Below are 23,306 nucleotides of genomic sequence, written 5' to 3' on the forward strand. Positions count from 1 at the left end.
CTGACTATGCTCTGTACTTTTCACTATTTTTTCGTCACTTAATGATGGACTATTCCCATGGATATAGATGTGTTGCAGATGGCTTCTTGCAGTGTATGTAGTGCAGAAGCACTGATATCATGTGAGAAATCCTTGGTTTTCAAACACTCCAACCAGTTGACACACATTCTATACTGCTGCTTGATGCCAATCTCTGCATTAGGCTACTGGTTTATGTAAGGAATAAGAGTGATTACAAATAATTTCCCTTTGCTTTATTTGTGTTGATCTTTTACAGTGGCAGTGTGACAAAGCAGAGGGCAGTCTTCAACACCATAACAAATATTGACGGAATGCCATAGAATTCTAGACACAAAAGGAATGCCAGAGAAACTCAGATGTTATACCTGCACTAGTTCTCCAAAACAATTGAGCAATCCATTGAGGTGGATATTTGGCAACAATGGCAATTGTGCTACTTTACAACATAAAGTCATAATTTTATTAAATTATGGGTGTGAGGATTATATCGTACTTATCTAAAATAAACGTAACAGACTACACATTCTTAAGTAGATTTTTCATTTCTATGCCAAATCGCCTTCCCCCTTGAGACCCCTAGCAGTTTTTAGTGGACTCCTGTTTTTTTGTATCTGTCTCCTGAGTAAGTCAGAGCCTTTGTCCCACTCTCACACTTTTACTCTGTATATGGTAACCCTTGTTCATTAATTTTGTACTTTATTTTATGGAGTCTTCCTCCATATTTTGTAAGACATCTGTAATTTACTTTTGTAGCACACAGCACTTTTTGAGCAAGTGCCACTGGGAGACCTTTGTATTTTCTTGTATTTCCCTAGTGGGAACACATGTTCCCATGGGTAGAAGGATACGTTTTTATCCTTTCTACATTTTCTTTTGTGAGATCAGCACACCCCACCTTATGCTCTGAGAGACACAGCTCCACCCACCTTATGTGGAGTGCTGAAGGGTAACATAGTATCCCATTTTTCATTGCTCCTATACCATTTTGGTTACAATGGCAAGCATACCAGAATGGCTGGTGGCAGTAAACGTGTTCTACCTTCTTTTGTGTTAATTTTACCTGTGGGCTGTGTTCAGACCCTGTAGTACACAGAAGGGTTACCATTGACCCAAAAGGGTGGCTTGTTCCTTTTTTCACCATTCCTTGTGTGCTTGTCCTTTCTGGGTCATTCTTCTGGTGTATTCAGTGGGGGAGGTCCTGGTTTGACTTTTTTCTTTGGCTGGAATCCCCCTGGAAGCCCGCCAAGGCTCCAGAGTGTCTGTGAAGACCGGAAACGAGGGAAGAGTCTGAAACTCTGCAGCCCTTTGTCTTCTGTCATGCCGACTGTTAGGCAGATTTATCAGTTTTATGCTTGATCCCCTCTCCTAGTGAGATCCCCATCACTTTTTGCTGGACTTCTGGACCTTTTTCTTTCTATACTGAATGAGGGGAGCCTTTTTCCCCTCATTCATTCTTATTTGCTCTGACTTTTGGAACTCTGTTCTCTGTGTTTTAACTTTTTATGGCGTCTGCTTTCCTCCTTATCTATTTTAAGGCGTCTGTGTTTAACTTTTATAGCACACTACACCTGATGTTCAGTGTTGCAGGGAACCCTTTGGGTTCTCCTTTGAGATTATTTGACTAGCCTTAAAAACTACTGTCCTTAAGGATAGGGGGATACTTAGTATCCTTCCTAAAAAGTTAACCTATAAGAGATTAGCACACAAACGTATGTGAAGTGCTAAGGGGATACCTAGTATTCCCCTTCTCTTTGCTCCTCTGACTTTCTAGTCACAGTGACAACCTTCAGCTATGGCTGGTGGCAGTGGATGTGTTCTACCAACTATTGTGCTATTGTTTACCACAGACCGTGCTCTAACATGGTGGTTCCTTGCCTTTTTTTGCCATTTCCCATGTGGTTGTTCTTTGTTAGCCCTTCTGCTACCATTCTGGGAGGGAGAGGTCTGTGTGTGTTTTGCCTTTGGCGGGAACCCTTGGGTGTCTCCGCTTAGGCTCCAGTGTGTCTGCGAAGGGAGGAAGCAGGGGAGGAGTTGAACACTCTGCTGTCCTTTGTCTGCCAGAGTGCCTGAATGGAACCAGTTCCCACTGGGGGGTGGGGGGAGGGCTGGCTGTCCCGATTGGACAGCCACCCGCTCCTTTCTGTAAACTGCTGAGAAAGTTTGCATAGGAGTGAGTGGGAAATCAGAATATAAGGAGAGGTTACAGCGATGGAAGGCAAATCGACCACTGAAACAAAAGATCTGAAGCTGAAGACAACCAGAGACGCATGCAGACCCTTCCAGTAACTGTGAAGCGACCACTGCTGTCCTGACCCTGTTTACTTATCAACAGAGGAGCTCTCCTTCCCTATGGCTGGTGGGGCCAACTAGCCCCAAGACGAACTACAGATTGAGCAATCTCCTGAGGTGCTGCAGACCGCGAATACCAGTAGACCTCTGACCCATTTGCAGTGCAACGCCTTGGCGTGGACGAATCTGCCCAGGACTTTGGTGCGCTCCAGTTGGACCTCCAGAGGCACAATACCACTCATCCAAGTCCCCTCACCAGAGTGCAGGACTGAAGAACTGAGGAACATCGACCGGGCGATAACTGTCCTTTGTTGGAGCTGATAAAAGGTGCCAAAACCGCAGACTGGCATAAGCGACCGAAGAAATCCAAGCTGCGGGTTCTCTCTCGCGACAGTGTCCTTCCTTTCGTCACCGGCCCGGGGAATCAGGAGACTGGGTCCGTCGCTGCTGCACAAGAGAGAATCCAGCTATGTTTGCTTCTAACCTAAGGTACTGTGGGGCTAAAGATGAAGCTTTCCTTAAGATGAAGAATCGCTCCGGTGTGAATGGAGTGCGTTACGAGGTATTCGGGTGTCCACCCATACCTCCGGCCCAGGCTTGATATCTTGTGTCCTATTAGGGAGTCCTTCGCAGGCTCCCTATAGCTTGTGATATCTTGCTAGGCATTTTTATTCTAGTGACTCAAGTATCCTGAGGAACTTTGCCTTTCCTGCTGCTACATAAGACTTTGTTCTACTCCTACACTGACTGTTTGCTGGTTACGGATTGGACATAAAAAGCATTAGAAGCCTTGATAAGTGTTACTAGAACGTATAATATTGCTCAAGTGTGAATAACCATCCTTTTCCTTCCTACAGACTTTGTCTGGTGTGACTTTACTACTTAAATGCAATTACCGTTTATCTGGAATATATGTGAGTGCGCTGTAGTACCAATAATACGGTAGGACTGTCATTAATGTCATTCTCTGTAACAATTGTAACCTTTCAAAAGTATTATGAATAATTCGGATGTGTATTGGTTATTCTAAAATAGTATATACTAACCTGCCTTGTGTGTATATATAATCAATGTATTTCAATGGATTGCCTTTTTCCTGCAGATTACTAATTGGATATCCTCATCCAGTTCTGCTCGTAAAAACTTTCAACAGGGGACATAGTGACCTCGATCCCTCTTGCTTGGTGCTCAATCGTCTGCTCCAAACAGAGGGGGGGGGGGAGAGCGTGTGCGGGTGTATGTGCGCGCGTGTGTGTGTGTGTGCGCGTGCGCGCGTGTGTGTGTGCGCGTGTGTGTGTGTGTGCGCCAGCCAGTACCATGTCACAATGCCCCGTACCTCGGTTCTCCTTATCCGCACAGCGTATGTCTGTGGTGTCTCGGTGGGGATCACGACATGGAAGGGTGCACTTTGTACTCCAGAATGAACCCAAAGTCGGTCCGCAATCAGACTGCTAAACTCGTGTTAGGCCGACTGCCTTCAAAATCCCCAGCGGCGTCGACTGGCAGGTCCTCCAAGGCCGATATGGAGGGGCTGACTGTCTTCAAAAAGAGAAACATCGGCGGAAGGCCCAGAAACAGTCCTCCTTGAAGAGCCACTCGTCCTTGTCGCTGACATCACATATTGCAGTGCCACAGTCACCAGCGCAAATCTAACTCCTCAACGGACAAAGATAAGACCTCGGCTGGGCCGACCACTCGGCAGGAGTGGGAAGATTTTAAAAGCCAAATGTTGGCTGATTATTTTTTTATTATTTAAGAGACTTCTTTTAGTCACCCTAAGTTTCCTAGGGTCATCCAGATGTGGATCCCTTGCTCACTGTGCTCTAAGACACAGCTTCACCTCACTGATGAGGCCCAACAAGGCTGAAACACCTGTCTGGGGTTGCTGTTGGTACTCTTGTTCAGAAGAGAATTGCCATAGCATTTTGGTGCTGGTCTGCCCATGTGACTCATTTGACTGATTTTCATTTTCTTCTTTTTTTTTTTTTTTTTTTTTTTTTTTTTTTTGCTTAGTCTTCGACAAAGGATGGAGACAGGCAGCGGGGCTCCGCTACTGGCGAAGATCTTCATCCTCGATCGGAACATCGAAGCTTCACGAAGGCCCGACCTTGGGACCTACTTCGTGCCATTTCAGCATGGATGAGGACAAAGAAGGAAGGCCTCAGCCTCTTCAAACTCTGCGCAAAGTGTGGTGTAAGAAACGTCTTCGTAGATCGACACCATAAATGCTTGTACTGCCTGCATCTGGGCCACGATGAAGAGGGATGTGAGGTGTTCTGTGGTTTCTTAAGAAAATCAAGAAAGACAGATACAGCAGACTGTCAGCATGGCTCAAGTGGAGCAAGGCCTCTGATGCAGCCTCGGGGCGGGGTCAAGCCTCATCCAGGACTGGCCGGTCTGAGGAGTGTTCGCTCTCCGGGAGGGAGGTCGAGATCCTTTCAGAACGCCCCGCGTGCGGGTTCCATGAGAAGGACAAGCTCTGCGTCGCTAGCTCGGCTGGGTTTGCCGCTGATGCAGGTCCCGAGTCGTGCAAATGGCATTCTCCATCACCATCCTCCACGGTGAGCATGCCAATGAAAGGTGATTCTTCAAAAAGAAAGTCGCTAACCGTGTCGAAACTCTGTGTGTGCGCAGATAGTTTGGAGAGGGAAAAGTTGGGGAGGACTTGTCAAAGCCAGCTAAAGCTTCAACCAAGGCCAAGTCAACAGTCGACAATAGCACTGTCGACAAAGGCAGCCACAAGCACTTCGTCGTTGATTTAGACGACGTCCACCGCAGCTCTAAAATAGAGCGGTCCAGGAGAGAGGTGGCAGCCACCCAGCGGAGCTCGTTGCCCCCAAGGTGAGATACGGCTGCGGAAACAGCAGCAAAGGAACCGGCTGCAGGGAGAGACCAGGCGGTCGCTCCAGCCCAACAGCCTCCTGAGAGGGAGTGGGAAGCGGTCACACCTGTGGAGCCTCCCAGGTATGCGAACCGGCAGGCTACTGAGGATAGAAGAGATACATTAGCCCAGATTCTACTCCGTTGGCTCTGTTTACCCCTAGACCTAGGGAAGTGTCTCTGGACATTTTATCCACCCTGCACACACTGGTCACTGAAATACAGCAAAGGATGCCATTGGGGCCGGCATCTCCAGGACCTCTGAGGGTAAACTCTCCCCAGCGGAAGAGAAAGTCCAAAGGGAGTGTGGGTCCTATACATTGTCCGACCCCTTCGACCCCACCACGTCACGACAAGACTCCTACCGACCAGAGCTCCGGATCTGCACAAGGACCCAGGCACAGACACAGCTACCATGGCTACTGGTACCAACGAGGGCGACCATTTCATTGCGGTGGATGGGGAGACTTTGCACGCGGACGAGCCCCATAGGGCCTCCCTTCCGGAAGAAGTTGGAACTTTTCATTTGATCATCCCGAGGGCCTCCAAACTGTTTTAGTTAGTCCCTGAGGAGGAGAAGGAGGAGGGCTTCCTGTACCAATGACCATCATGTCCGTTCCTTTCTTGGAGGACATCTGGAAAGAGGGCCTAGCCCTTATGAAGAATCCAAGTACAGCCCAGATGAAACGGGGCGGATTGTAAAAGAGGTACAGGGTACCCGACTCGGCGCCAAGGTGCCTAATATCTCTGCACTCGCAGGATTTAGTGGTCTCGCCCGCAACTAGGAAATGCTCGTTGAACCCGTCATTGTCAGGCATGGTACCTCTGGACCAGAAAGGGAAGAAGCTGAATGCGATGGGTGAGAGGATAAGTTACATGGCAGCCTCTACAATAAGGACAGCAAACACCCTAGCCATTTTGTCCTGTTATGACCGGGATCTCTGGTACAAGCTGGCCCCTATCCTGGACTTCCTACCTGGTTCAGGCCTGCTTGGGAGGGTGGGGGGTGGTGGGTTGAGGGGGGGTCCCAAGCAGGCATGAACCGGCTGTGGCTCCGGGCCCCCACTTACGCACCTCATTGGGAGGCCGGCTGGCGAAGTTAGTCAGCACGTGGGAAAAGATGACCACAGACCGAGCAAGAACTACCCGTGCCGCAGCTTCTGAAGGAGGTGTGGTCCATGTTACGGAAAGGGGCCATATAGCCCATTCTCTAGCGACTCTGGAGTATATTCCAGATTCTTTCTAGTTCGAATGAAGACAAGGTGTTTGGGGCCGACTCTGAATCTACATCGTCTCATCAAGTACTTGGTCTCAAAAATTCCAGATGGTCACGTTGCAACACATGCTTGGTGTTGGGGAGAATTCTCATTTCTGTGATAATTCCCTTCAACCTTAGAGACACCCAGCTCTTTTGTTGGACTTTAATACTTTTTCATTTTTAACCTCGGAGAGAGTAAGCCCTTTTTTCTCACATGTATTTTGATCTGATTTGGATTGTGTTTCCTTTTTGTTTTCAGAGTCTGACAAACTTCGGGCATCTACTTTGTGTATGGTAACACACATCACCTTCAGTGCAGTGTCACAGAGAAATCCTTTACATTTCTCTTAAGGTTTAAATACCTTTTCTTGTGTGAACTACAGTTCCCAAGAATAGCAAAGTGAAATTGACTTACCTTTTCTCTCTGTAGATCCAACACACCCCATCTTATGTGGAGTGCTGGGGGTTACTTAGTAGCCCCTTTTTCTACTTACTCATGTAGCATTTTTCCAGACTCTCAATCTTCCTACTACTCCTTTGGGGCCCACTTGGGTACCCTCACTACTTTAAATGGCTGGTGGCAGTGTTTTAATGTTCCTACCATTGTGCTTTTCTACCGGAGCCTGGATCCTCAGCTGCAGTATAGCACCCATGGGTGCCCATTGTGTCAAAATGGTCCCGGTCTTCTTTTTTCACCATTTCCTACTTGTGAGGTGTTTCTTGGGTTTTACTCTGCACGCCAAACCAGGTTTGACCCTTTTGTTAGTTTTGTCTTTGGCTTCAGTGTGTCTGGCAGGGCAGGAAGTGAGGCAAGTGCCAGAAACTCCCCTGTCCTTAGTCTACTTGGTTGCCTGAATGCACCCAGTCCTGATTGGCTGGCTAGCTGCCCGTGCAGGACAGCCGCACTTCTGTGTTAGTGACAGCTACGCTGTGCATGAATGGGAGAAACCTGCATAAAATGTGTAGTTTCTTGGACTGAAGACCGAGTCGACCACTGTACGAAACATCTGATGAAGGAATCGGGAAGAGAAGCATCCTCCTGGACCGTTGAACTGCCTGGTGAAGCCCTGCTGCTGTGCTGGAGCTCCTTTTCTGAAACGTCAAGAGAAGCTCCGGAGAGGACGACTTCTTCACTTGGGTTAGTGGGACCAACTAACCCCCAGACAAACTTTGCTGGAAGACCTTCCTAGCTGGCTGTACTTATTTGCTGCTGCTGATACCGAGTGCCAGGGGTCGAGAAATCCGTCGTTGAGTGCAATGTCTGTAAGCTGGCCAAAAGCTCCAGGAAGGTCCTGAGGACCCTCCCGAAGCAGGAAAACCCAAGCTTGAGTCACCTCATCAGAGTGCTGGCTACTCAAGGATTGAAGGAAGCCCATCCGGTGTCCAAGATCTGCGGTGGTACCCTTTGGGAGACTACAGCAACCTTGTCCTCCTGGCAATAGGGAACCCAACCTTTGGTAGAAGTCTGTACTACACAGGTTGGTAGTATGGATGAGCAGCCAGGCTTATCTCAAGAGGGATCAATGTGAGCTGTAAGGTTGTAACACAGAGTTTCAAAGTGACAGTTATTCAAATAAACATTTATACTCAAGGTTTCTTCATTAAACAATTATTAATTTAACAGTCAGTTATATAAGCCTTATTCAGAAGGGAGCAAAACATGTAACACATAGTATACTTCAAAACACTCTATTTCTCTAAATCAGATGATACCCATTGGGAATGGCACACAGACACTTCAAACACCCTGGTGTGACTTAAATAGGTAGGACACTGTGGACATTGATTTATCACTGGTTAGAGCAATACTGAGTTTTGTTGTAAAGGATAAGATATAGGAATAAACAAAGGTTAAGAAATAATTCATAAACTGGTAAGTACTTTTTAAACCATCCAATGCAAAGTAAATTAACCCTTTCCTGGAGGAAAAGTAAAAGCACAAAGTCAGAGGTAGAAAAGTCTCTCAGGGCGCCAGGACAGTCAATGTTAGTTAAACAAAGCCTAGGGGAGCTGAAGGTCTTCTTGTAGGTAAGTAAAATTCTTACGCAATGTTTGCAGAAATAAGATTCACTTGAAGGGCCACAAGCTGGGCAGCTTGTGAGGGTCAAAGCTGCAAGAAACTCTGCAATGACAACCAAGACAGGTCTCAACTGAGAACAAGTAAGGCTACACAACAAGAGCTAAGTCCTCAGTTGTGTTAAAGTTTACAGTACCTTTGGTTAGAAGAAATGGTTCCAGCTGGCTTCTGTTCCTGTGTGGCTCTGCAGATCCTATTGTTCCTGTGCCTCAGTCGTGGGGACAAGAGGGAGGACTTCTGGGGACTCCTGCAACACAATGGGAAGGTCAGCGACGGCAAAGGTCAAACTTCAATTCAGTGGCACTTTGTGGTTTCAGCTCCTCACGTCTGACAGCAAATAGCACCACTGCGGTCTCTCGGATACCACTCTAGAGTTTCCTCGCATCTGGAGTCCAGCGCTCTGTTGAGGTGGCTCAGGCTTGGTCAGTCCTGCTTCCTGGGAGTCCGAAGGATATTCCTGGAGATCGGGTCCAACTTAAAAGCGATGTACTCAATCTGGTGTTCCTCTCCCTGGCACTTCGGTTTCAGCAGCAGCAGCAGCGTAAGTACAGCCAGTTCCGAGAGGATGTCCAGACAAGTTCAGTTTGGGGTTGATTGGTCCCACCAACCCAACAGGAGAAGTCGTCCTTGCAGGGCTTCTCTAGTCGAAGCGAATTCAGAGCTTCAGCACAGCAGCAGGGCTTCACCGGGCAAACCAATGGTCCAGGGGTTGCAGCAGGTGCGTCTCTTTCAAGTTCTTCTTTGGATTCCTTCGTCCTGTGGTCGACTCTGCCTTCCAAGCCAAAAAGCCTTGCCTTTTATGCAGGTTTCTCTCATTCATTCCAGCCCAGCTGTCAATCAAACAGCAGGGTGGCTGTCTCAGCAGGCCAATCGCCTTTGGGTGCATTCCTGTAACCAAGGGGATTAAGTGGGCAACTCCCTCACTTCCTGCCCCTGCCAGACATACTGGAGCCAGAGACAGGCTTCACTCGTGAATACCACCAAAGACAAAATGAACAAACGGACCAAACCTGGTTTGGCACGCAAAGTAAATCTCAAGACGGACCTTTCCAACAAATGGCACAAAAACAAGACTGGGCCATTTTGACGAAATGGGAACCCATGGGTGCCTTACTGCAGCTGCGAACGCAGCCTGCAGTAAAAATACACAATGGTAGTAAAAAGTCAACCACTGCCACCAACCATTAATTGTAGAAAAGGTAACATAAAAATGTTACATGAGAAACTAGACAAAGGGGATACTAAGTAAACCCTGAAGCACCCTATGGTAAGATAGTGTGTGCTGGGTCTAGAAAGTTACAAAATGTAAGTAAAGTCAATTTCACTTCACTGCTCTTGGAAACAGTATTTTCACCCAGCGAAGTTATTTAAACCTTTGAGAAATCTAAGAGACTTCCCTGTGTCACTACACTGAAGGTGCTTTGTGTCACAATGTAAAGATGATGCCTATGGAGTTTGAAAGACTCCAAAGAAACACAGTCCAAATCACAGAAAAATACATGAGAGTGGAGAAAAAGGCCTCTCTCCAGGTTAGAAATTAAAAAGTCCTAAAGTCCAGCAAAAAGAGCTGGATGGGGATCTCTAAGGTAGAAGGGAATTAGCACATTTCTGAGACTTCTCCCTAACAGTAAGCTATCCCAGTGGTTTGTAGATCCCCAACTCTTAATGTCAGTCTGTACTAGCTCAGGACCTTGGTGATGTGGCAGAGCAGTCAGGCTAATCCTAAGAGGAAGATGTGAGTTGTAGGTAAGTACACTGAATCTTAGTTAGACGGGCACAGCAAAGAAGCACTTACACTTACATAAAAAGTATATATTTATTATATTTACACAAGAATCACTTAAAATATTTCAGACGTCTATCCGAGAACACTTATGATTACATAATACACTTCAAAGGGCACTTTCACTTATGTGTTTGTTTGCAGTTACGTTTTTAGCAACGTTGGAAAGGGAAAAAAGACAATGTTATTGTACTATCAGTTATTGCGCACTCATGCAGTTTTCAACTATTTATACAGTAATACATTTGCTCTGCAAACACGTATAGTAAAGTCACTTAAAGGGAGGAAAATGGTTATTGTAACATGAGCTTAGTTGCAGTGTTTAGAGACGGTTTCTTCGCCTAGTAAAACCTTTAAGTCCAAAAACACAACCCGAGCTAATGGCAGTTCGGAGAGAGCTTGATGTCGTGACAAGCAGCGAATTACGAAGAGTTCCTGCGGGTTTCTTCCAGTTTCTAGTGTTATTGAAGCAGCAAGTTAACTACTAACAAGGGAGACCCTAAAACGGACTTGAGAAGGGGACACAAGCAGCAGCTTGGGTCCGATGTAAGAGGGGGTTGCCCTGGACACCTCTACTTGCACTCCAACACTCTGGAGCAACCTTTTAGAATTAGGTAAGCAATACCTTTTTCGCCACAGTACCTTAGGTTAGAAGAAAATATTTGTGCTGGTTGCTCCACAATGTTGCAGCTCTGTACCCGACCTCCGGATTCCTTGGTCTGGTGACTGAAGGCAGGACAATGGATGGGATCTCACAGCAGCAGTCCTGAGGGAGGACCTGCAGCATGACTTTCAGCAACTTATTCATTATGCGTTTTTGGTGCCTTTTCTGCAGCACCAGCAAAGGACACATCGCCCCGTCAATCTTCTTCACTTCCTGCAGTCCCACACTCTGGTGCGGGAGTCTGGGCAAGTTGGATTGGATAGCTGGAGTATCCTTACGGTTTCAGCAAAGATTTGGACGGATTCAGCCTTTCCACAACAACACACTCGAAATGGGCAGCAGGTCTCCTGATATTGGGGCTATGCAGCTCTGGAAACTCCTATGACCTCGGGAGATGGCTCGCTTCAAAGTTCGTTATGGGTCTGGTTGTTCCCACCAGCCAAAGGGAAGGAGCCGCCCTCGTCGGTGCTCCTCTGTCGCATAGAAAATGGGATTAGGACAGCAGTGGTCGCTTTACGGTGTAGCTTCCAGTGGTCGACTTGCTTTTCACTTCAGAAGCCTCACCTTTTATATAATTCCAGCACCCACTCCTCTGCAATCTCTCTACATTCAGGACAGCCAGACCCCTGTGGTAGCTGGTCCTATTCAGGCACTCTGGCAGACAAAGGAGAGGGGGGTGGAAAACTCCTCCCCCACTTCCTGCCTGCCCGGACACTCTGGAGCCTAGGCGGGGATACCCAAGGCTATCCACCAAAAGCAAAACACACACCCTGACCTTTCCTTTCCCCGAATGGTAGAAGAAGGGCTAACAAAGAATAACCAGGCTAGTAATGTCGAAAGAAGAAGAGAAGCCAAAAGTTGGTACTTGGGTGCCCCTATTGTGCACCACCAAGGCTATGGACCTAGCCTCCGGTATAAAAAATACACAATAGTTGGTAGAACACGTCCACTGCCACCAGCCATAACTAGGTAATTGTCTACGTGATTTAAAAGTCACAGGAGCAGAGAGAAGGGAGATACTTGGTATCCCTTTGGCACTCCACTGAAGGTGGTGTGTGCCAATCTCTGACTATAGTGTTTTGGGAGAGATAATAAGTATCTCTCTATCCTTAGTAACTGTAGTTACTTGAGGATATAGAAAAGAATCTCAAAGGGGGTCCCTAAGGTTCTCCAGCAACACTGCCCATATAAGGAGCTCTGTGCTGCAGTAGTGAAAACAGAGATGCCTTTAAGAGCTATGGAGCAGGCAGACTTCATAGTACAGGTAGAATACAAAGAATAGAGTTCCAAAAGTCAGAGCCCACAAGAATGAATGAATGGGTGGAAAAAGGCTCCACTCATTAAGGATAGAAATAAAAAGGTCCAGAAGGCAAGCAAAAAGTGTTGGGGGTCTCACTGGGAGAGGGGATGAAGCATACACATGATAAATCTCCCTAACACTCGTCCCACCCCCCTCTGACCCCCCCAGACTAGGGACAGGAGGATCTAATCCACTCCTGGGTGGCTTGCTTGATCCAGTCGGTCATACTTTCTGTAGAGACCATAAGCATTCTTATGTTGGGTACCTGACCTGTGCTCAATCATGGAGTCAAAGCTTTGTTCTACTAATAAAGCAGATCGGGTGCTCCCTGCCTTTGCTATCAAATTAGCTCAAGACTGCTCCTATCCCTGTGTTGGAAGCATCAATTTGGACTAGGAAGTTCTGAATGTAATCTGGAGCTCTCTGCACTGGAACTTTCATCCCATGGAAGGCGTTTTCACAGTTCCCATTCCACTTGACCTTTTTTGGGTACTTGGGAGAGGATATGGTATTCAGAGGAGAAGCTATGGTCCCATAGTTTGCAATGAAGTTCCTGTAATAACCAGTAAGTCCTAAGAAGTCTCTTTATTCAGTTTGAGTAGTTGGAGTGGCCCAGTCTTGTACAGCCTGTACTTTGCTGGGTAAGGGCTTGATCTCCCCTCCTCCTACCTCATGACCAAGGTAGACCACTTAACGCCTTCCAACTTTAGCACTTACTTGCTTTGATGGTCAGATTGGGCTTTTGAAGGGCCTGCAACACATGTCCCAGGTAGTCAAGATGTTCTTCCCAGGTAGGGCTGAACACTGCTGTGTGAGAAACCTGAAGGTGTCTCACCCGTTAGGCCCCTGGGATCTGTCCTCCAGGTGGCCAGGACATGGCCATCGCTTTTGGATCCAGTTCCTGGGGGTGGACCAGTGCAGGAGGATCGCCTGGATGAAGGGTCCTGTGGAAGTGGGACACCGGAGGTGAGACGCAGTATCCCCTTCCCAATAACCCCTTTTCCCTATCCTACCATGTAGGATACATAGGAATTAATTCAGCCCCCCACACCCCTTTTCTGACACAAACACTTTCTCACGGACAGTTCACCGTGAGCGTCAACGGACTAACACAAGTGCTGTATACCCGACATGTCCCAACACCATGGACAGGCAATTACAGATTACACAAACACCTGCCTTCCATCATGCTTCCCCACATGGATAAAAGGCGGAGCATGAAAGCACACTGAGCGAGGCAAACCACCCGAGGAAACAGCAGTTCCAAGATGTCAGTTTAATACAAGGAGAAAGACTGCGAGAGCAGAGAGTCGCAAGGAAGGAAGTATCAGTGACTTCTAAAGACAATTATTTTCGTGAACCTTGGAAAGTAAGAAACCGAAGACCAGGAACTAAGGCTGATCAAACCTGCACAGTGTGTCAGAGGTACTGTCATGATCCCAGTCAGTGAGCATAGTCCTCAATCAGGCAGTCAGGCTTGGCAGGGAACATTATATCAATCAGCAGATCAAAGGTGGGTGTTAGCCGGCAGATATGGCATTTACAACATCCACAGCATATACTTCCTTACACTCCACTGATGTTCAACATTAATTTCATACACTTAACATGGCCGCCCCAAAGACCCATTTAGAAGTAGCAGCACGGTTCTATTCATATTTGCAGAGGAGCTACTTAAGCCCTGCCTCCGCTGGAACGCACGCTTCGCATCTGGTTTGCTGACAGCGGGTAATGCTACCAGCGTTTCTCCTCACAGAACCGGTGAAGAAAAGGAGATAACAGAGACATTAGCTTTAAGAAAAGCTACAGAGTACCATTGTTCACAGACTTAACCGACAGAAGTTCTCTCTGACGCTGTTAACTTCAATTAAGAACTTTTACTCGCTCACAGTCGCCAAATCTTCAGTCAGAAGTTTCATTCACAGCCGCAGCAACTTCAGTCAGCAGTTTTTCGCTCGCAGCCGCAGCATCTTCAGTCAGAAGTTTCTTCTGCAGCCACTGCATCTTCTGAAGCTTTTATCCTCCGCTTTCTGAAAACCTGCAGACACACTAGAGATATTTAATTAAAAAACTAACTTAACAGTTTAACTGAGAAGACGTTTTTATAAGTGTTTACATACCTGAAGGTTCTTCAAGTTTTCACCTCACAGTTGTTACCGCGCTCCACCTTGAAGGCTGCAGTTACTCCGTATTGGTAAACTTAAGTTTTAAGAACGTTTTCTCATTCGGAGTAACTCCACAGCCATAATTTTTTCCCCGAATTCCTAGAACCTGCGAAAAGGAGAAAAATAACAAACGTAATTCAAAAGAAAGATCTCTCCAACGTATGAATCAATTCAAGCCCTTAAAGATTACAGTATCTTCACCTGCTTACTTATCCAAAGACTCATTCTAAAAAGAATAGACATTTCAAGGCAAGAAGCGATAGAGTTTACCATCAACCCAAGTTACCACTGTTTCTCCATCTCAACACGCCCCTGTAGAAAAGCAGGATTGAGAGCTCCACAATAATAAATCACAGGTGAGAAGGGAATTCAGCTCTAGTTAGAAGGGAGTGATTTAAGGTAATGCGCATCTCATGTAGTATTGTCTCAGTTAATAGATGTTTTAGCATTTCTATTGTTGTCTTTGTTCAAACAGAAAAAGAATCCTAAAGGCTCCAAGGCATCAGGTCCACAGGCTTGGTCGGTAATACGCTCCCGAGGAGTCCAGGTAAGCGTTACAGATACCCGGGGCTCTCCCGCGTCAATAACCAAGTCGCAGAGGAGCAATTGCCGCCATGGTACTGTCCTTGACTCCTACAAAAAAGCAGTGTTAGAAAAGACAGCACAGCCGGTGAGTCAGACTGATATCAAACCAGCTTGTTTTGAACCAAGGTTGCAAGCGGCAACATTGTGCAAAGAGAACAGTGTGTGAGGCGTTTGCAAAGAGCGACGCAAATATACATTGGAACCAAAGGAGTAATTGATCTTTACATTTTGAAATTTGGGAGGCCAACAAAGGATACCATACACAGAGTGGTCCAAGGGCCACGTGGGCAATTATTCGAAAGTCTGTCAGGTATCCAACTGATGCTGAGTGTGAGAAAAAGGAATAACGAAATCGAAGTGGTCATGCAACGGGTCAAGCTAGACCCTGTGCACATTCGAAAGTCTTTGATAGTTTAAGATAAATCACAATTGGTCCAAGCACCTCTGAGGGAGACTAATTGACAAGAAAGAAAGGGCTCTGAGCCTGACAGAGGGGATCCGTGGTGAACTGTGAGTCACTCGAGAAAGAATTCTCTTAACATTTGGTTTAAAAGAGATCTGAGCCTGGCTGAGGTGGATCCAGGGTGAACACCCACCTTCGAATACTTTTGAAAGGAAGAGCACGTTTACGTATTGTTTTTGCACAGCGCAGGCCCTTTTGAGTCTAGCGACTTATAAGTAGTAAAGAGGCTTCGACCCAGAAGGTCCTGAACTTTGAAGTTTGAACTGTATCCTCATGCCGCAGAAGTCAGAGTATGAACTCTACTAGAGTGATCCGCCTTGCCCCGTGCCTAAAACGTGGGGAAAGGAGGCCAACAGCCCAATTATCCTGACATCATTTTGTGAACACTTCTTTCTTTTTCACAAACTTCATCCCACAGTATATGGATTTAGTGGTAAGGATTGGCAATAGTTTTTCTTTTAGTATCGGCCCTTTTTATTTTGACAAAACTCCACTAGGACTGCATTGTTATTATTTGATGGTTGTAGCTTGCTCCCATCTTTAGATTTAGGTTTAGACGGGCGTTTATCACACCCCTGCAAAAGTTCAATAAACACCCTTGAACTGTGGTCACTTGTGTCTGTCTTACTGTTGATACCATGCCTTCCTTACATATGTCATCCAAGTATGCCATGCAGAAGTTCTCTAACCTTTCAGAACATGGTTAACCCTTCTCTGGAAATTGGCAGGTGCAATCTTTAAGTCAAAGGGCATGACCTTAAACTGCTACAAGCCTTCTGAGGTTGAGAATGCTGTCTTCTCCTTGGACTGGTCAGTCATGGCAATCTGCCAACAATCACTCGTCAGGTCAAAAGTACTGAGGAATTTTGCTGAGCCCAGCTTATCCACCAGTTCATGTGTACTTGGCAGGGGGATGGGCATATAATGCCCTATAGTCCACACAGAATCTAAGTTGTTTAGTGCCTTTGGTACTAACACAACTGGGCTAGCCCATGGATTTGTGGAATGTTCAATCACTCCAAATTCAAGCATTTTATTGACCTTCTTTTATGGCTTTCCGAACATTATCTGACATCCTCTAGCCCCTGCTTTTAACAGGTACACTATCACCATTGTCAATGTCATGCTGGCCCCAAAGGGTCAAACCTGGTGTAAGTGAAAACAGAGGGGCAAAGTGAGTTAACAAAGCTTTGCACTCCTCCTTTTGCAGTATTGTCCGATTGGTAGAGAGAGTTACCCATTCTACTGACCCATTTGAAGGGTGTCCCCTGAGGAGATCTGGGACAGGCTCACTCTCTTCTTTTTGATCAGAAGCTAAGAGCAAAGCTCCCATCTCTGGTCTGAAAACAAGCCTTCAGATGGTTGGCATTAAAGGCCCAAGTCTACCAAATAAATCACCTCCAAGTTTTCCTACAGCTTTGATGGGTCCTGTCCATTTGTCCTGTAAGACCCTCTGTCTTACTGGGACCATGATTAGAACTTGTTCGTCTGAAGTAAACTCCACAATGTTTGCCTTGTGCCATTGCTTAACCAGAGCTTGACCAGCTTTCAAATTCTCACTAGCCTCTCTCATCATGAGTACCATTCTCTGTCTGAGGCCTAGCACGTAGTCTGTAATCCTTACTGGCTTGAGGGAAGGAGCACTCTCCTTGATCCGGGCCAAAGCGCCTCTGTGTGGATGACCACAAAGTACCTCAAAGCGGCTAAAGCCCAATCCATCTTGAGGAACTTCTCTGTAGACAAAGAGAAGACATGGCAGAAGAGGTTCCCACTTTTTCCTAACTGGTTCTTCCAACGTTGCAATCATGCTCTTCCTTGTCCTATTAAACCTCTCTACCATCCAAGTTGTCTGAGAGTGGTAGGCAGTTGAGAACTTGTAGGTGACCCTACAGGTTTTCCACATGGCCTGCATGTAGTGGGACATAAAATGTGACCTCCTACCCTCCACCCCCCACCCATTGGATACAACATCCTTAGGAAATCCTACTCTGGTAAAAATACCAAGTAGGGCCTTAGCGACTGCCTGAGCAGTAACAGTTATCATTGGAATTTCTTCAGGGTACCTGGTGCCATGGCCCACCACAACCAATATAAATCAGTTGTCTGAAGATTTCAGATGGTCTAGGGGACCAACCATGTCAATCCCCACCCTCTCAAAGGGGACTCCCACAACTGGGAGAGGCACCAAGGTTGCCACATTCTTGGCTCCACTCTTGCCAGATAACTGGAAAGTTTGACAACTCCTACAGTGTTGTTAAATCTCTGCACCCATCTTAGTGCAGGAAAAAAACAATGAGATCCTCTCCTTGGTCCTCTTGGAGCTTAAGTGACCAGCCAGGTGCACTTCATGTGCCAACTGTAAGAATGTGGGTGTCATTTCCTGGTGTACCACCAGTCTCCTGGAATAGACTCCATAGGCTCACTGTAGAGGAGTCCATCCTTCCAGTATAGCCGATGCGCCCCAGGCTCTTGCCCTTCACTCTGTGAAGCTGCCTGCTGACGCATACCTTCTAGAGAGGGATCCTCTTTGTCCCTTACTGAAGTCTATCCTTGAGGGTCCACATTCTGCAAGCAAAGTATGCAGATCGGAATGGTCTCTTGGATCCGGATCTTCTAGACCGGGTTGAACCTCCTGCTCCACCTCTGACCTATCAGAGGATGGTTCTTCAGGGGATTCCTTTGGCACCAACTCAGCCTCAGCTGGTTGTGGGGTGACATCTAGGTTTTCAACGGGAATCTTTTTCCTTGTCGAAGTTTTGGGCTTGTGGCCGTGCTTTCCAGTGGTCTTCAAACTATTTTGGCCTGCCCCCCCCTGAGCAAAGTTTGGGCAGGCCAGCCCCCCCCCCAAAAGTGGCAGATGGGCAGTATGTAGAAAAACGCTATGAACTTTTGCATGCCGTCACCGCACCCTACTCCCAGTACAGACCCTAGGCTCTCCCCACCCTACCTCCACCACTATCCCAGTGCTGGCGTCCAACCTGCTCCCACCACAATCCCATAACACGAGCATATACACATCCATACACATTTAAATAAAAAATAAATCGCCATAAACGTACCTTCTGAAGGGGCCTGCAAGTGGTTGTTAAAATGCCCCGCTCCAGGTTGCTCTGCCCGTATGTGCGAGGAGGCGCAGGAGCACCCCCTCGCACATACATACATGCAGTGCCCCAGCCAGCATTTCCAATGAGCTATGCAAGGCTGGTGAAGCAAAACACCCCCAGCGTTGCATGGCTCAATGATCATGTGCGGCTGGGGAAATGAACTGTCAAAGGCAAACAGTGTTTCCCTTTGACAGTTCAGCCAGCCCAGGAACACTCCCTCGGCTGGAAAAAGCAGCTGAGGGAGTGCTCAGTGTTTCACTGGGCTGGCTCCTCAGCTCCTCCATAATGGGTGAGGTGGGCCAGTGGGATGGACGCCCCCTCACCCATTATGGATGAGCCGGCAGGCTTGGACTGGCCTATAGAGCAATAGGGCCATGACCGTACCAAAAATGCAAAATGCTATTGTAGGCCAGTCAAAATGAGCCACTTTTTTGGCCAATGTGGGCCAGTTTGAGGAGTTACTTCACTATGCAGCTAGTAGTTTTTACCATTGTTGCTGAATAAATTTTCTTTAAAGATCACAATTTGTTTACATTTGAACAAAAAACAACCCCTTGGGTACTATTCAAACAGTCTGTGACTAAGGACTGAATATCCATTTGCCAACTGCTGGCCATTTTTTCATTGGTGCCTAAGACCGTTTTATGGTCCAGTCTGACCATGTGAGCTGCCCCTTTCCAATTCCTCTAATCTAAAAGTTATTATTTATTTTTTTACACATTTCTTGTTGGGCTCTGGCACCGCCCCCCCCCCCCCGGGATGTGGCGCGCCCCACAGTTTGAAGATCTCTGCTTTAGAGACTCTATTTCTCCTTGGTCTCTGTTGGAAGATCCTTTAAGGTTTCTTCTCTGGCTTTCCTTGTCAACGCCCTTCTCTTCCTAGAGGGGGATTTGGGTGTGCTGGCGACTTCACCTAAGGCATTCAAATAATTGCCCAAAAGCACTCTTCCTGGCACTTCAGATTGAACACTTACAGGAATGTATACAGTCCTTTCATTAAACTTAATGATAGCTGCAATACTGGGCTCATTTGGACTGAGCCTCCTGCTAACTTGGTAAGCCTTTTGGGAGCCTTAGCAACTTCCTCAGGTTGAAAGAAACTTATCTACCACAGTTATACTAGCCGCAGTGTCTCTAATGGCAGGGGTGTCCTGACCATTCACAAGTACGCTGTCTTTATAATACTCTTTAGCATTATCAGGAATGGAATTATATACCTCAATGTTCTGTTGTTCCTACAGTCCCAGAGATACTAAAGAAACTTTAGCCTGAACAACAATCGGTTCTTCAGCTTGAGGGTGAAAGCTAGCCCCCGTCATTGGGAATATCCACATCATGTGTGAATGCTAAACTGGCACAGGGGGAATCCATGAAAGTTTACCCTTACATCTGCGATCTCCTTTCACATGGTCACCAGACCCACAAACACATTTCCCAAATGTTTTTTGGAATGGGGGTTTCTGATAACCTTTCTATGGTTTGGGACCAGAGGTTTCACTAGCACTAAATGGTTGTTTATGGGGGAATTTACCTTTATGTTTATGGCCTTCTTTTGGTGGGGGATTTGTTGAATGATCCTTCTCATCCTTTTAATGTTTTCCTTCCTCTTGTGAGGAGCCCCAGAATCCTTGTAGCCTGATTGGCCATCCATAATTTGGCAGCCACTGCTAGCTTCTTCTGGTGCAGTTCTTTAGAGTCAGCAAGATGCTGTCTCAGCTCTGGGGAATAGGTATCAAAAATACTTTACAGCATGAAGAGACTCCTCAGGCCTTCATAAGAGCTCACCTTGTAGCCCGTAATTCACCCATCTAAGTTTTTCAGGCTTTCACACCCCCAAGTGACCCGCAAGTTACCATCTCTCTTGTGGTCGCTAAACCTTTTTAGATATTGAGAAGGGGACAGGTTATGAGAGCTGTTTTTACCAACTGATAATCTTGTCTATCAACATCATTCAACTCCATCACAGCCATTCTGGGGGAGCCTAGTGATTACCCATGGAACAAACTCACTTTCACAAATACCTTGCACTTTACATGTAAATTCAAATGTACGCCAATCCAGAATATTAGTTTTCACATCATACAAACTCACCCGATCCTTGGGGAGACGAGGCTTCCTGTTTCTGGAGTGGTCTGGCAAAGAGGACTCTGAAACAGAAAAGTGGAATCAAGGAACAACTTTTTCATCCTTAGTTCATGCTGCATCTCTTTATCCCTGGTTTGCAGTTCCTTCTCCATTTCTTTCTCTCATTTCAGACTGAATTTCCAGTTTCCTGAATTCAAGCTGCATTTTCATTTTTTCGATCTCTAGAAACAGCTCAGCTGACATGTTAGGTACAGGTAGGGGTGAGGCCAGAGGATTGGCAGGTGGATAAATATTTAGATTTTCATCCACATTATCTTCTGCCTCATTATCTGGAAGTTGATGGCTAAAGGTTAAACTTTGACCATCCTTATCTTCTAGATCTATTCTGGAAGCAGGGGTTACAGGCCTACTTAGAGTTTGGTAATCCAACAAGTTTTGGATTAACTCCTCTTTTTTTTCTCTTTTGTACTAAGACATTTATCTTTACACATTTCTTTCAGTTTTTCAACAGTAAGAGACATAAGATCTTCTGCCTCATAGTTTTCCATAGTGGACATAGTTTTATACAGTATAGTGACCTGGCGGATGGATTATTTGTGTGCAATGCAACCAGAAATCGGTGTAATCCAACCTACAAAAATCCCACAAGCTGTAACACAAGTGTTAGGGGAGCTTTCCTAAAGTCCTACTGGCAGTAAGACTTTAGTAAGCTATGCCAGTGGTTTGTAGGTCCCCCAACTCTTAGTATCAGTCTGTACTAGCTCAGGACCTTGGTATTGTGGCAGAGCAGTCAGGCTTATTTTAAGAGGAAGATGTGAGCTGTAGGTAAGTATGCTGAATCTTAAACAGCCACAACAAAGTAGCACTTGAACTTATAATTATATAAAAAGTATGGATTTATTATGTTTACACCAGAATTACTTTAAATACTTCAGACGTGAACACTTGGGATTACTTGATTATAAACTTCAAAGGGCACTTTTACTTTTGTTTGTTTGCGGTTACATTTGTAGCACCGTAAGAAAGGGAAAAGACAATGTTATCGTATTATCGGTTATTGTACACTCATGCGTTTTTCAACGGTTTATATGGTAATACATTTACTTTGCAAACACATATAGTAAAATCACTTAAAGGGAAGAAAATGTTTAGTTAGTGTAACATAAGCTTAGTTTGAGTTTCTTTTTCGCCTAGTAAGTCTAAGTCCAAAAACACAACCCTAGCTAAAGGCAGTTCGGAGAGGGCTTGAAGTCTTGACAAGCAGCTAGTTACGAAGAGTTCCTGTGGATTGCGTCCAGTTTCTAGTGTTATTGAAGCAGCAAGTTAACAACTAACAAGGGAGATCTTAACAGAGACTTGAAAAGGGGGACACAAGCCGCGGCTTGGGTCTGAGGTAAGAGGGGGTTGCCCTGTACACCTCTACTTGCACTCCAATGCTCTGGAGTGACTTTTTAGAATTAGGTAAGCAATACCTTTTTCCTCACAGCACCTTAGGTTAGACGAAAATGTCCATGCTGGTTGCTCAGAGATTTTGTAGCTCTGCACCCGACCTCCGGATTCCTTGGTCTAGTGACTGAAGGCAGGACAATGGACGGGATCTCTCAGCAGCAGTCTCGAGGCAGGTCCTGCAGCACGACTTTCAGCAACTTCTTGGTGCACTGTGCGGTTTTGGCGCCTTTTCTGCAGCACCAATAAAGGACAAGGATCGCCCCGTCAATCTTCTTCACTTCCTGCAGCCCAACACTCTGGTGAGGGTTCTAGGCGAGTTGGATCCGATATCTGGCCTGTCCTTATCGTTTCAGCAAAGATGTGGATGGATTTGGCCTTTCCACGACGATGCACTTGAAATGGGCAGCAGATCTCCTGGTATTGGGTTTCAGCAGCTCTGTACACTCCTAGAACCTAGTTTCAAAGTTTGTCTTCGTACTGGTTGTTCCCACCAGCCAAAGGGAAGGAGTCAACCTTGTTGGAGCTTCTCTGTCACGTAGAAAATGGGTTCAGGACAGCAGTAGTCGCTTCAGTGTTGCTAAGGGTCTTTAGATGTCTCTGGTCATCGTCTTCTTCGGTTACTTCAGCTTCCAGTGATCGACTTGCTTTTCACTCCAGTAGCCTCACCTTTTATACAGTTCCAACACGCACTGCTCTGCAATCTCTCTCAGCATTTTACAGAAAGGTGTGTTTGGCTGTCTGATCAGGACAGCCAGACAGACCCCCTGTGGGAGCTGGACCTATTCAAGCACTCTGGCAGACAAAAGGGGGGATGGAAAACTCCTCCCTCCTCTCCCCCCTTCCTGCCTGCTCAGACTCTCTGGAACTTAGGCAGGGATACCTAAGGGTTCCTTCCAAAGGCAAAACGCACACACTGACCTCACCCTCCCAGAATGATAGAAGAAGGGCTAACGAAGAACAACCATGCCAGTAATGGCGAAAAAAGAAGGGAGGCCCCAAGTTGGTACTTGGGTGCCCCTATTGTGCACCACCGAGGCTATGGACATAGCGTGTGGTATAAAAATGCACATTAGTTGGTAGAAAACGTCCACTGCCACCAGCCATAACTAGGTAATTATCTACATGATTTAAGTCACAGGTGCAGTGAGAAGGGGGATACTAGGTAACCCGTTGGCACTCCACTG

General features: G+C 46.4%; 1 protein-coding gene across 1 annotated transcript in view; it reads left to right on the forward strand.

The window, feature by feature from the left end:
• Positions 1 to 23,306, forward strand: part of PATL1 (PAT1 homolog 1, processing body mRNA decay factor) — a 706,345-nt gene that overhangs the window by 556,274 nt on the left and 126,765 nt on the right. The gene's annotated exons all lie outside the window — the stretch shown is intronic.

Source organism: Ambystoma mexicanum, chromosome 12 (assembly GCF_040938575.1).
Source record: "Ambystoma mexicanum isolate Mex_15411 chromosome 12, UKY_AmexF1_1, whole genome shotgun sequence".
NCBI lineage: Eukaryota > Metazoa > Chordata > Amphibia > Caudata > Ambystomatidae > Ambystoma > Ambystoma mexicanum.